This window comes from Urocitellus parryii, chromosome 7 (assembly GCF_045843805.1).
Source record: "Urocitellus parryii isolate mUroPar1 chromosome 7, mUroPar1.hap1, whole genome shotgun sequence".
Taxonomy (NCBI): domain Eukaryota; kingdom Metazoa; phylum Chordata; class Mammalia; order Rodentia; family Sciuridae; genus Urocitellus; species Urocitellus parryii.
The window spans coordinates 103,121,727-103,133,813 of record NC_135537.1 but is presented as its reverse complement, the minus strand read 5'-3'; the positions used below and the strand labels follow the sequence as shown (position 1 = coordinate 103,133,813).

At 40.7% G+C, this 12,087-nt stretch overlaps 1 pseudogene; it reads left to right on the top strand.

Annotated features, from left to right (window-relative positions):
* The first annotated feature begins 774 nt into the window (after window positions 1–774).
* Window positions 775–1,062, top strand: LOC144255703 (small integral membrane protein 32 pseudogene; annotated as a pseudogene).
* The last annotated feature ends 11,025 nt before the right edge of the window (window positions 1,063–12,087 follow it).

Sequence of the window (12,087 nt, the reverse complement as noted above, 5' to 3'; positions counted from 1 at the left end):
CTGTATTCTGTGTTCCTGAGTGATGTGAGGCGGGCAGTGGGCAGTCACAGCCGTGTCCTCCCTCACCCTCACTGGTTCACAGCTTCTCCCGGGGGCAGCCACCACCAATCTCGCCCCCCCCACCAAAGAGCGCCTAGAGCTGCCTCAGAGCTATCTCTGGCTCAAACAGGAGCCTAGCAGCCAGAGGGAATGAGGACAAGCTGGCCACACACACCAGGACGTCTTGACAAGGACCCTGGATTGCAGGACTGCCTTGATAGCTGCCGAGGCCATGGAGCCAGAGCCTGAGGACTGACTCGGAGGACTCCACGCCACCCGCCCTCGGTGCACTCTGTGTTCAGTGCAGAGCTGCAGCAGCACTCACTCAGCACCTCTCACAGTCTCTGCAGCACAGATGTTCGCCTGGAACCCGGAGCTCCCTCAAGCTGAGGGTCAGAGTCGAGAGAGTGGCTGTGAAACCGTGAGACGATCAGAGACTTGGGACCTCTCTCTTGCTGGCAACAGCGATAAACAAGGAAATTTGAAGGGCGCAGACACGGAGCTGTGCAGCTCCGAGGGCAGAGGTCCACCGCGGCGTGGCAAAGGCAGATGAGCACCTAGAAGAGTGAGCGGAGGGTCCCGGGATCTGTGCTTTCCCCTCTGGTCGGAAGGCACCGACTCTCCTGGTCAGATGAGCACAGGGCGGGAGGAGAGCTCCATGGAAGCGCTGGCTAGCTCAGGTCAGCGCGAGGCCAAGTGAGGAGGTCCTACTGGGATCGCTGGGACCCGTGGGCCATGTACGGAAATATGTTCAACACCATGGGCGGCCCCCATGAGGCAGTCGGTGGTGCCCTGGCTCCAGGAGCCACCGTCAAGGAGCTGGCCACCGCGCAGTATGTGGGATGGCAAGGCCACAAAGCCTGACCTGCCCACCTACCTGCTGCTCTTCTTCCTGCTACTGCTTTCCGTGGCACTTGTCGTCCTCTTCATCGGCTGCCAGCTGCGCCACTCGGCCTTCCCCGCACTGCCCCACGACCATTCGCTGAGCACTCCCGTGCTCCTTGGAAGACGTGGCAGGTGTAGCGTTGAACTAAGCCAAGGCCGCTGGCACCATCCTGGCCTCCCCAAGACACTCCAGCATGAACTGGGCAGAGCGGGATTGACATTGGAAGTTGCTGGTCCCTGGAAACACTTTGCTCAGACCTTTTCCCACGTAGATAGGCAACCAGAAAGTAAAACGGGATGGAGAGGTTATGAGGCTGCACAGGATCCCTAGCCCAGTATCTGAAAGGGTGTCTTTCTTCCCCTAAATAGAGGATCCAGTCGGGGAACCATCCTGAAAGACAGTGTGCCACCTGGGCTCAGAAGCCTTGCCTGCCACGGGTTGAATTCCTTACTTTGCCACAGAAGGGGCAGGAACCGCCAGCGCACAACTAGCCAGGAGCTGCCCATCCCGAATCCCTGGCCCTGTGGCTGTCTCCCCAAAGATGCTACCGCCTTTCTTGCTCCTTGGCAGTGAGGATCCCACTAGGATCCTAGCATGAACTCAGCCAGACCTTGGAATGATGTTCATAGAGGACCGCATCCCCTTAGGGAAATGACAGGACGCCCGAGTTTCAGTGGGTCCCACCTAAGTCCAAATAGCCAATTCCTTCTGCAGGCAGAGATGGAGAGGGGTTCGATGGAGAGGTGCAGTCTCACTTGCAGGGCGCGGCTGTGGGGATCAGCATCTCACATCTCCATGAGCCACATTTCTACAATAAAAACTTCACTGAATTAGATCCAAGCGCTGAGAACACTCTGGTTATTGGTTGTGCTGCTATGGGAAAGGGAATAAAGGCTGGTCCATCTGAGCAGGAAGAGACCCAAGTTTGATCCGCCTTCCGGCACTGTGGCCCAGGTCAGTTTAATGATAACCTCCTCCTCCTCTCTAGGTTTCCCCAGTTACTTGCTCTGGGGAGTTTTTTCAGACGGTCTCTAGGGAAACTTGCTGCCTGACCCACTGAATAAATTCTTGTTAACAGGACTCCCTGGAGACTCTCTGCGGGCAGTTCCTTCCACCCGTCATCCTCCCCTTTGCTCCCTGGACCTGAAGTCTCCAAAGTGCCATCCTGAGCCAGAAAGGGTTAAAGGTCAGGTAGAGAGGGCAGCGCTGTGGCACTTCCTCCCGTGTAGACAGGAACTTGCCCTGGAGAACCCCACAGGAAAGAAATGATGACTAAACCCCTCCAGGAGAAAGAATTTCAAAGAATCTAAAGGGAATAGAGAACTTTGTGATAACCTTGACCAGTTTCAAAGTTAGCCTTATTCTAAGGAGTCTTTCTTTTTATTAAATATTTTTGGGAGTCATCTGGCTCAATGTGACACTAGAACTTAGAGAAGTTTTGACTGAAAACAATGGCAGATTATCTAATTCAGTAATTCAAAAACATTTAGTGTCATTGGGCTTTGAAAATTGGAACAAGATAAGGACTCTTGTCCCTGGCAAGATGCATATAGCCATGCAATTCTGCAACATTTATAAGGGTTGTCAGACATTGAAACATTCTGAAGGCCAAGCTTGGGGTGCAGAAAAGACTAGCCAGGGCTCCCATCACCACTTCTCAGCATAAAATTCTCCCTGGGTTCCTTTTCTGGGAAGCAATGGAGAAGTGTAATAGAAACCAAGAAGCCCAATTCTGTGGTCATTTTACAGAGCATCATAACTTAGTCTTTGGAACCATATCCAAATTTCTCCAGTCTACAGTAAGGGCGACCCAGTTCATTTGCACCAACTTTGGTTGCAGAGAGGATTAGATGGGAAAAAAGGTACAAAATACAATCCCCTGGCTGGTGTACCAAAAGCACATGCTGTTGATCTGGGGGATCCTTCAGCCTTGATCTGGGATTATGAGAGGTAGGAGACTAATGTATGAACAGGACGTTCTTCCACCATATCGCAGACTTGAAGGTAGTATGAAAGATGGCTCAGAAGATAAGCTCTAGAGTCTAACCATCTAGCTTTAGATTCCAGCTTCACCTCTGAATAGCTATGTGACCTTGAGCAAATTATTTAACCTGAGCTTGTTTCCTCAGCTGTGAAATGGATATTATACTATCTAGTTCTACAGGGTTGAATATTAAGCAGTATGACCAATGTGACATGCTAGCACAATGCTTTTACAAAGCAACCATCCAAGTATAAGCTATCGTTATAATTGAGCTGCAGACTTGAGGCAGCACTACTGATGGGAAAAGCTGAACCCCAAACATGATACAGTCTCACAAAAGCTCACTACCTTTTGTGACCACAAACAAATGCAAGAGGTGGTCCTTTCACGGGAGAAAGGTTTCAATGGCTTAGAAATCCCTTATAGTTCCTAGACCATTATCCTCTAGAATCAGAGTGATCCAGGAGACTCTTGGGATTCCTTAAAGTAAACCAAAAAGTGCTAAGATGTATACAGTTTGGAAGGTATCTGATATCTCTGTTGGGTTGCAGTGACCCCAGCCACCTAAGCAAAGGCTTGGCCACTTCAAATAAACAGACTGAAATAAATTCCTGGGTAATTGAACTTGCATAGAACTTGAATCTAGAAAGCAAGCCGGATTTGTAAGAGTGCTGTTTGCCAGCACTATGAACCTGAGTAACTTCATTTCCTTTTCTAGGATAGTGTTGGACTAGCTGAGTGGCAGTGGGTTTTTCCTCATATTGGATCCAGCCTTAGATTCTCCCCTAAACAAGTGACATGGCAAGTTCATGTCTGCCACTAAATACAATGTAGTGATGACACATTCAGACCATGTTATGGACCAAAATAATACAAATGTTCTTCCCAAATTCCTATGTTGAAACTCCAACTCACAAAACAACTATATTAATTAAGGTCACATATTGTCATAGGATGGGGCCATGATCCTATAGGATTAGTGTCCTTATGAAACCTGGGACATAGTGAGACAGAACATAGTGAGATGTTGGCCATTCGTAAACCAGGAAAATGGCCCTCAGAAACTTAATCAGCTAGAATTGTGATCTTAGACTTGCCTCTAGAACTGTAAAAATTAAATTTCTGTTGTTTAAGCCACCCAGTGTATGGTATTTTGTTCTGGCAACTCAAGTTAAGATAGATGGCTATCTGGGACGTAGATCTGAACACACACTTTCCTGCCTTTTGCTACCCTAATAATTCCAGGATGCCTTGGAACCATCTTTAGGCAGTTGGGGATGGCAAGTTAAGAATAGGAATAGAGTTGCCATAGGTATCTGGGCTCCTCTGGTAAAATCAGCCACTACAAGCAGGCAGGGGGGATAAGGAGAAGACATTTTTGATAAGTGATGGGTGGGTGAGAGGTTGGAAATTGGAACAGCAAAGTGATTGTAGATACTAGGAACTAGGGAGAGGCAAAAGGCTGATTCCTGGGACTAGGTGACCTGAGCTTGACCATCTACTCTAGGTCTCCATCATGTTTCTGAATTTCTGCTAACCTGTTTCTTCAGCTGTAAAATGGAGATAATAATACTAACTGCCTCATAGGATTTTCAACACTGAGTGAGACATTGTAGGTGAAGTGTTAACTCATGTTTGATATACAGGAAGTGCTCTGAATGTGAGCAATCATCATTAACCAGGATGACCATTTTAGAAGCGCTTGCAGCAGTACAAACAGTAACTGCTTTCTATCAGTGACTTGCAGTCCTTTTTCAGGAATATGCTATCACAAGACAGTACAGAGGTCTGCCACTGCACAGCCACTGTACCCAGAGTTGGAGATCTCTTCTGGATCTCATCCATTCTCATGGCTTCAGTTGCTTTTCAGATGACTCTTGCTACACAAGCCCACTCAATATCTCTATTGGCTATCTTACAGGAAATCTCAGACTCAACAAGTCTAAAACTTTTCATCTTTCTTAATTAGATGCTCCTTCAGTCTTCTCAATTTCAATAAATTGCAACATATGACTGCCCAAAGGAGATTTTAAAAAAAGCATGGTGGTCATTCTTAACGCCAACCTCTTCTGCATCCTCCCATATGCAATCATCACCTGCACTCCCTTCTACCCCATCAAATCCACACTGTCTCCACCATCACCACCCTACCTCAAAGCCCTACGTTCACTTTTGCCGCAGTCCTGCTGCAGCAAAATAACGGGGGGGGGGGGGGGCGGGGGGGTGACGAAGAACTTGTGTACATTGATACAGCAGGAATGGGAGCCGTTTATTGTAGGACAGGGGCGGTATTTATACATTCCACACAGCTTATCTTAATTAGCATAAACTAGATACATCAGTCAACCAATAAGATATCTCCACACTTAATGGCTCGCTGGCATTACTTCACAAACCACTCCCTCTGGCATTTTGCCAGGCGCCATCCAGACTTGTTTACAGACTCTAACACACTTTTACATCTCCAATCAAAACACACATCTGATCATGGTATCTGACTCCAGCAGCCTCCACTCTAATGGTTTTTCCTAGTACTTGTGATTAAAAACAAAACCCTAACCTTAGCCTATGAGGCCTAGAATCATCTGGCCCCACCCACATCTCCTCACATCCCTCTTGTACTCCAGGCTACAGTGACAGTGGCCTTCTTGGTCCTTAAGTTACCTTGCCTAAGATGTTTTCTTTCACCTTCCTTTGGTTAATGCCTTTTCATCCTTTAGAACTCTACTTAAATCTTTCTTCCTCAAAAAGGATTTTTCTGAAATCTCTAATAGCCCCAAATCATCTCTGTAATCATAGCTATTAAGTGACAATGCAATTATAAGCCTAATATCTTTTCTTCCTACTAATATGTAAATTATATGAAGTCAGGGACAACATCTTCTTTTCACTGTTTTTTGAGAAACTATGTTTTAACCACAAAACAGGTACTTGGTATTTGTTGAAAGCAACATGGTGGGAAAACAGTGCTAGAGCTTTATCTGTATTTTCTTCATCTGAACATATCTCCTTTGATTTTCTACCTTAAACAAAAACTTTATCAGATGAAATATTGACTTGAACTCTTCCTTACTTATTGGTCTTCCAAGTAGCCAGATTCCTGGGGCGGTAATGCACAAAGTTGTCAGCAAGTAACATTTCCTGTCTCCATCTGTGCAACACCTCAGGTATTACTGTTATCTCCTGAAGAGACTAAAGAACATGCAATTTTTTAAAGTTTGTACCTTTAGCTATTTCTGTGTGAAATACTTTTTCCCGTTGCAAAGCACAGACCTTAGCAATATCATTCACATGCTTGTCAATTGCCTTGAATAAGAAATCTGTTTAATCTACTTCACATATCATCTTACCTTTTTCTGTACTAAAAATAGCTTCTAATTAGACCTTCCCTGGGTGCTACACCTAAAATTGCAATTACTCTCCTCTCTCACCCTGACATCTTCTTTTCCTTAGAATTCACCAGTAAATTTACTATGCATTTTATTTACCTTTTTTGGTATATCCATCAACCAAAATGAAAAACTATCAGGAAAATTGCTTTTGTTTTATCCTATTTATCCTCAACTTGACATATAACAGCTCTCAAATATTAATTGAATGAATAAACAACCTGATACTGCTCAGGGTTAAACAAAACCCCCAGATATTCCACAACACAGGAGGGTGCTCCTGTTGGGGGCACCCTACCAAACTGATCAGATTAACCCCTAACTAGCCAGGAATTAAGTACTCCATGTTACATCTTTGCTTTCAATGATGCAGGAACTTCAACTCCAGCTCTACCATCTAGCATGATGCTTGATTTGAACAAAACACTTGACAGTTCGATGAGAGTAACTGAAAGAGTAAGTAGTTTCAACTATCTCATAGTCTAAGTAGTTGAAACAATATCACTGCAGTGCAGGGTTGTGGGGTCCTTTCTTACAGTAACCTCCCAGGGGCAGCAAAACTCTGAAATCTTCATCCCTTCGCTTCCATATCCACTTTTACTTCCCAACATCATATCTGCTTTCTAGCCATTGTAAAGGAGAAAGAACATTCCTCTTCCAAGCAGAAGTGGCACATATCATTTCTGCTTATATCCTATTGGCTAGAATTCAGTTACATGTGGCCAGAATTCAGGCATATGACTTAACCTAACTCGAAGCACCAAGGACTGAAAAAATGTGTTTTCCAGATGAATGTAGGTGGTCTACAATTAAAGAAGGGGTGAACAGGGATCTGCAAAACTTCTAGCAGTTTATCACACAATAAAGGGCCTTTTCATATGAACATCATTTCTGAACTATTTATATATTGTAAATCTCTGCTTGCATTCATCATCTTCATATCCACTGACATCACTAACTTGGCCTAAACAACTCTAGGTTAATGAAAACCACATTTCACAGTTTATGTAAACAGAAAAGGCAATCAGAGAATGTTTACCATTAATTATGTTTTGAATTAATATTGACACAACTGTAGATGGGGGAAAAATCTGTCAAAGCCCACCAGACCCCAGTGCTTTTTTTCTTCCCAATTTTCTTCCCTTATACCACCCACACACACTCTTCGGCAAAAATAATCTTTTATTCTCAAGTGCAAAATATGAGTCACATATTTGGTCTGTCATATGTTCTCTCTCTCAAAGGCATTCCCAAAAGTGGCCCACCTGAGTGCCTCAGGCCTGTCCATCACATATAATAGTCAGGGAAGAACATTATGGGGCCTAGGCCAGGACACCAAAATCAAACTACAAGTTTGTTTTTTAAAACCCTCACCTCTGTAAGCTCTGAAATACAGTGCACCATTTGGGTTATTTTCTGTTGTCATCTACATCAAAGAAACTGTCCTTTCTCCTTTTTCTGGAAAAATATTAAATGGCAACAGGTTAAAGCTCCAACTTGATTGGCAATTTTATATGTTATCTGAGCAAAAAACTCAGGAACTTGATTACTTGACCCAAAAGTTCAAAGACAAAGAATTTAAGAGTGTTATAATTTCTTAGTTGTATTTCCAGCTTTCTCATGAGTTATAGTAATGAGACCTAATAAATTACTGAGCCAGAATCAATTCAACTAGCAGTTGTCATATTACATTTAAAAAAGTGAATTCTAGTATTAAAAAGGAAAACCCACTCTGCTCAGTCAACAAGTCCTGGTGTGCTGACTTACTACATGTCAGGAATTGCTCTAGCAGAGACAAAGTTCTGTCCTTAGATCTTATGTTCTCATGAGGTGTAAAAGTGTAAAGAGATATATTTTATGTGTGAAATAGTGAGAAAAGCTATGCAGAATGTTCTCTTGGTTGTATAGGAGGAAAGACTTGGAAACCAAGCCAATTTCTCTGAGAATCCTTTCAAATTAAGAAGTAATAGCCCCACCCATGATCGGCTATATATTTGTCAAAGAACATTAAAACAAATGCAAAACAAACAAACAAACAAAAAATACAAACTACCAGAACTGGTTTGAAAGGAATGTGCATAGTCAGGCATGATTGCACACACCAGTGACCAGTCACTCAGTGACTCAGGAGGCTGAGGCAGGAAGACTGCAAGTTCAAGGTTAGCCTCAGCCACTTAGCAAGATTTTCAGATAATTAGTGAGAACCCACCTCAAAATAAAAAGGGCTAGGATGTAGTTCAGTGGTAAAATATGCCCTAGTTCAATCCCCAGTATTGAAAAATCAAACAAAAGTAAATGTGTAAATGTCTAATGGTTAGCTATTGGAAGAAAGGTTTTAGTTTATGCTTTTCTGTTCTGTTAAATCCTCACCATTTATCTCAGATAAAAGTATATATTTTTTTAAATGAGCTAATGGGTGAGATTTATTGTATGGAGAAGGGATAAGAGATTAAGAAAGTTTAAGGAGTTTTCAAAAACCCATGCCCAAACATGAATAAACTGCCTCACTAGGAATTATATTCACATAACTTGGTGCAATATGAATTCTAAGAGTCTTAACCACCAGATTAAAATCACCCCTTTCCCACCTCCCATCTGACATACTATAAGATGGAGATGGTTCAGCAAGCTGGCCAAAAGCTCTTCTTTAAAATTTCCCAAAAACCCCACTACCCTAAGCTTCAAAATATGGCAATAAAAATGATTGAGGCTGAAATTTTTTTTAAAGTTTATTGAAGAATTATAAATTTGACAACAAAAATAACAGTAATATTTTATAATGTTAATTGTGGGAAGGTTTTTAAAAAATACTTCCTCCCTCTAACCATATATAGACTATGATAAACTTCTAAATAATTATTTTCTTATAGGCATTGTCCAGTCTGACAGACTTCTTATAAATGTTTATAAAATAGAGACGTGCACCAAAACTGCATTCTGGATTTTAATACGGAATAGTACTAGTCATTGAGTCTCACCATCTGAACTCATCATCTGAATGTTTGGGCTTCAGCAGTTTGAAAACTAATTATCTTAAATCTGAAATCTTTTGCCAGGAAAAGTGATTTTTGTTGTTGTTTTTTTTTTAAGAAATGCCTCTAAAATAGCCAATGAAGTTGCTACCAAGTACCTCACTAAATGCCTTTCAAAGAAAATGACAGAATGAACTCATTTGCAGTAATTGATTCTTGTAATGAAGTCTTTTCTCTAAAGAAAAGAATAAGAGCTTTCATATTTATTATTTTGAGTCAAAATATTTAGTTTAGCTTTCTCTACTTTTCTAGTCAGGGTGCATGCCACTCCCTGCCCCCAGCCACTTGGAATGAGTTTGTACCTGTTGTGTATGTAATCCAGAGGGTGGTAAAAGTATGCATCACAGTGAGGGAGATAAAAAAGCTAGTCTATGATTTACATTTTTTTCAAAACAGGATAATCAGAAACTAAAAGCGCAGCTAATTCACAAAGTGGAAAATCAAGTGTTGATCTACCAAGGACAAGCAGCCTCAGAAATAATTACTCTAAATCAAATAAATAACAGAAATGTAAAAGATATTAATTTTTAAATGAGTTCTTGTATGCCAGGTTGTTCTAAGTACTTTTATTGTTATTACTTCATTTTTCTATAAAGTGAACTTTTGTTTTACAGATGAGAAAAACTGAGGCAGAGTCGTTAAGCAACCTGCAAAAGGGCACAGAAGTATGCAGCCCAGGACTCAAATGCAGATTCTAGAGTCAGCTCTGTAAAATCTGTCTTCGTATGCTGCCTCCCAATCACCCAGCCAAGCTCCCTCATTTACAAAGACATCTAGAGAAGAAAAATTTAGTGATTAAACAACAACAACAACAACAAAAAAAAAAAAAAACACCAGAGTCTAGGTTCAAATCCTCTATCAAAACATAACAAAGCAAAACACATCAATTCCCTTACAAAGAGAAAGAAAAACAATCAATTATCCTGAGCAACCCTCACACTTAGTCAAAAGGCATGGTATATCATATTTTCAATCACTAGCACACAGATAATTCAGCAGGTTGTATCAACTGATAATCCCATCCCTCTTCTATAACTCCATTCAATGAACATAAATCAGAAAAAAATACCAAAAAGAAAAAAAGACATATTAAGCAGATTTTGAGGTTTATTAAAATAAAGTATTAGCAAACAATATGCAAAAACATATTTAAGAGTTATGGCTTTGAAACGCACAGTGTAGTAAAACATAATACATTTTTATAAGTATCAAAAGGATAGCAGAATTGAAGCATCATGCTATAATTTCGTTTTCTATAACATGAACAGAAGCAGAACAAGAACAAATAAGAAATAGTCCTACAGTGTAGCCATTGGTTTGGTCTTTATCATTTACATATGAAAGATCGTTTTAAAGAGAGTGTAGGTAGGTACATACATAAGGTTTCAATGATCTTAACCGAATTTAAAATAAGTGAATTTTAAATTGCAACTTTAAACAACCAGGTTAAAAAGAATATCTCTAGCCCAATCATCATCCTCAAGAGTTCCTCTAGTAAAATCAAAGCAACATCATTTCCAATAGTATTATACAGGAAAATCTCACCCTATAAGATTTTTTCTTTTACAAAACACTTGGGATTCTTTGGCCTAACTGGAGTTCTCTTATAGCTAACACCAGTTAGTTTTAAGACAGGCAATATCTACTAATAGCGGGTGGGGATTTATTTATACAAAATTCTGAACTTTTAAAAATTACAGCAACTTCAAATAAATCCTTAAATGATAATGGTTAATGATCATTTTAGAAATTTTAAGAACTGAGTATGTGGACAAGAACCATAAAACGCTTTTAACACTGACACGATCAAAGATCCTGCTCTTTTCAACAAAATAACTCATTACTATTTTACAGCAAATGCTACCAACAATATTACAGCATGTACTCTTACAAAATAACAATAAACAACACCAGAATATATAAAATCTCGATTATTAGTTTGCGTATACCACCTAAGTTTAGAGTGTCACTTCAATTATAATGCAGTTGTATTTTGTTTTGGAGATGAGTTTCATCATATTTTTCTCCCCACCCACCCATGGGTGGATCTAATCCAGGGTCTCCCACATGCTAGCAAATGTCTACCACTGGCCACCATTCACAGCCAGGAAAGAAAATTTCTTTTATGAATAATCCAGTTTAACAAAGGCTTTATAATACTTTTACCTCCTGTAATCAGGACACACTAAACTGCAATCCTGTGAATTCTAAAGAACTATCCAAATTTCTCTCCAGCAAGATTTGTTTATGCAGGGGAGAAAAAAAAAATGCCTTGCAAGTACATTCAAGAATCTCACCTCTATCAATGAAGAAAATAATATTGTTCAAATAATGCTGTTGGGGAGAACAGGCAGCAAAAGGAAATTACCCTCCAAAAAGCTGTCTTAGTTAATATCTGAGAAAATCATTTAGGAAAACTCACTCCCATAAAAACCATTAAACAATTCTAAGACCACCACACTATCTCACCTTAAAAGATACTTGCTTATCTTGCTGATGAAAAAAATCAGAATGAACACTTATATTTAGACTCCAGACATCAAGAGTTCTTAAAATAGGTCCAAAACTGCAACTCATCAATGAAGGCTGAATTCAATAATTATCAAAGGATTCTTCCTTCTTCAGGAAGTAAAAAGGATAATATATTTTAAATGAGAAAGATGATAGTAACTCAAAGTACCATTAAGCAAATAACTAGAAAAATTATTTAAAAAATGGACCTAGAGTGGAGTATGAGATGCTCTCTAGAACACAAGT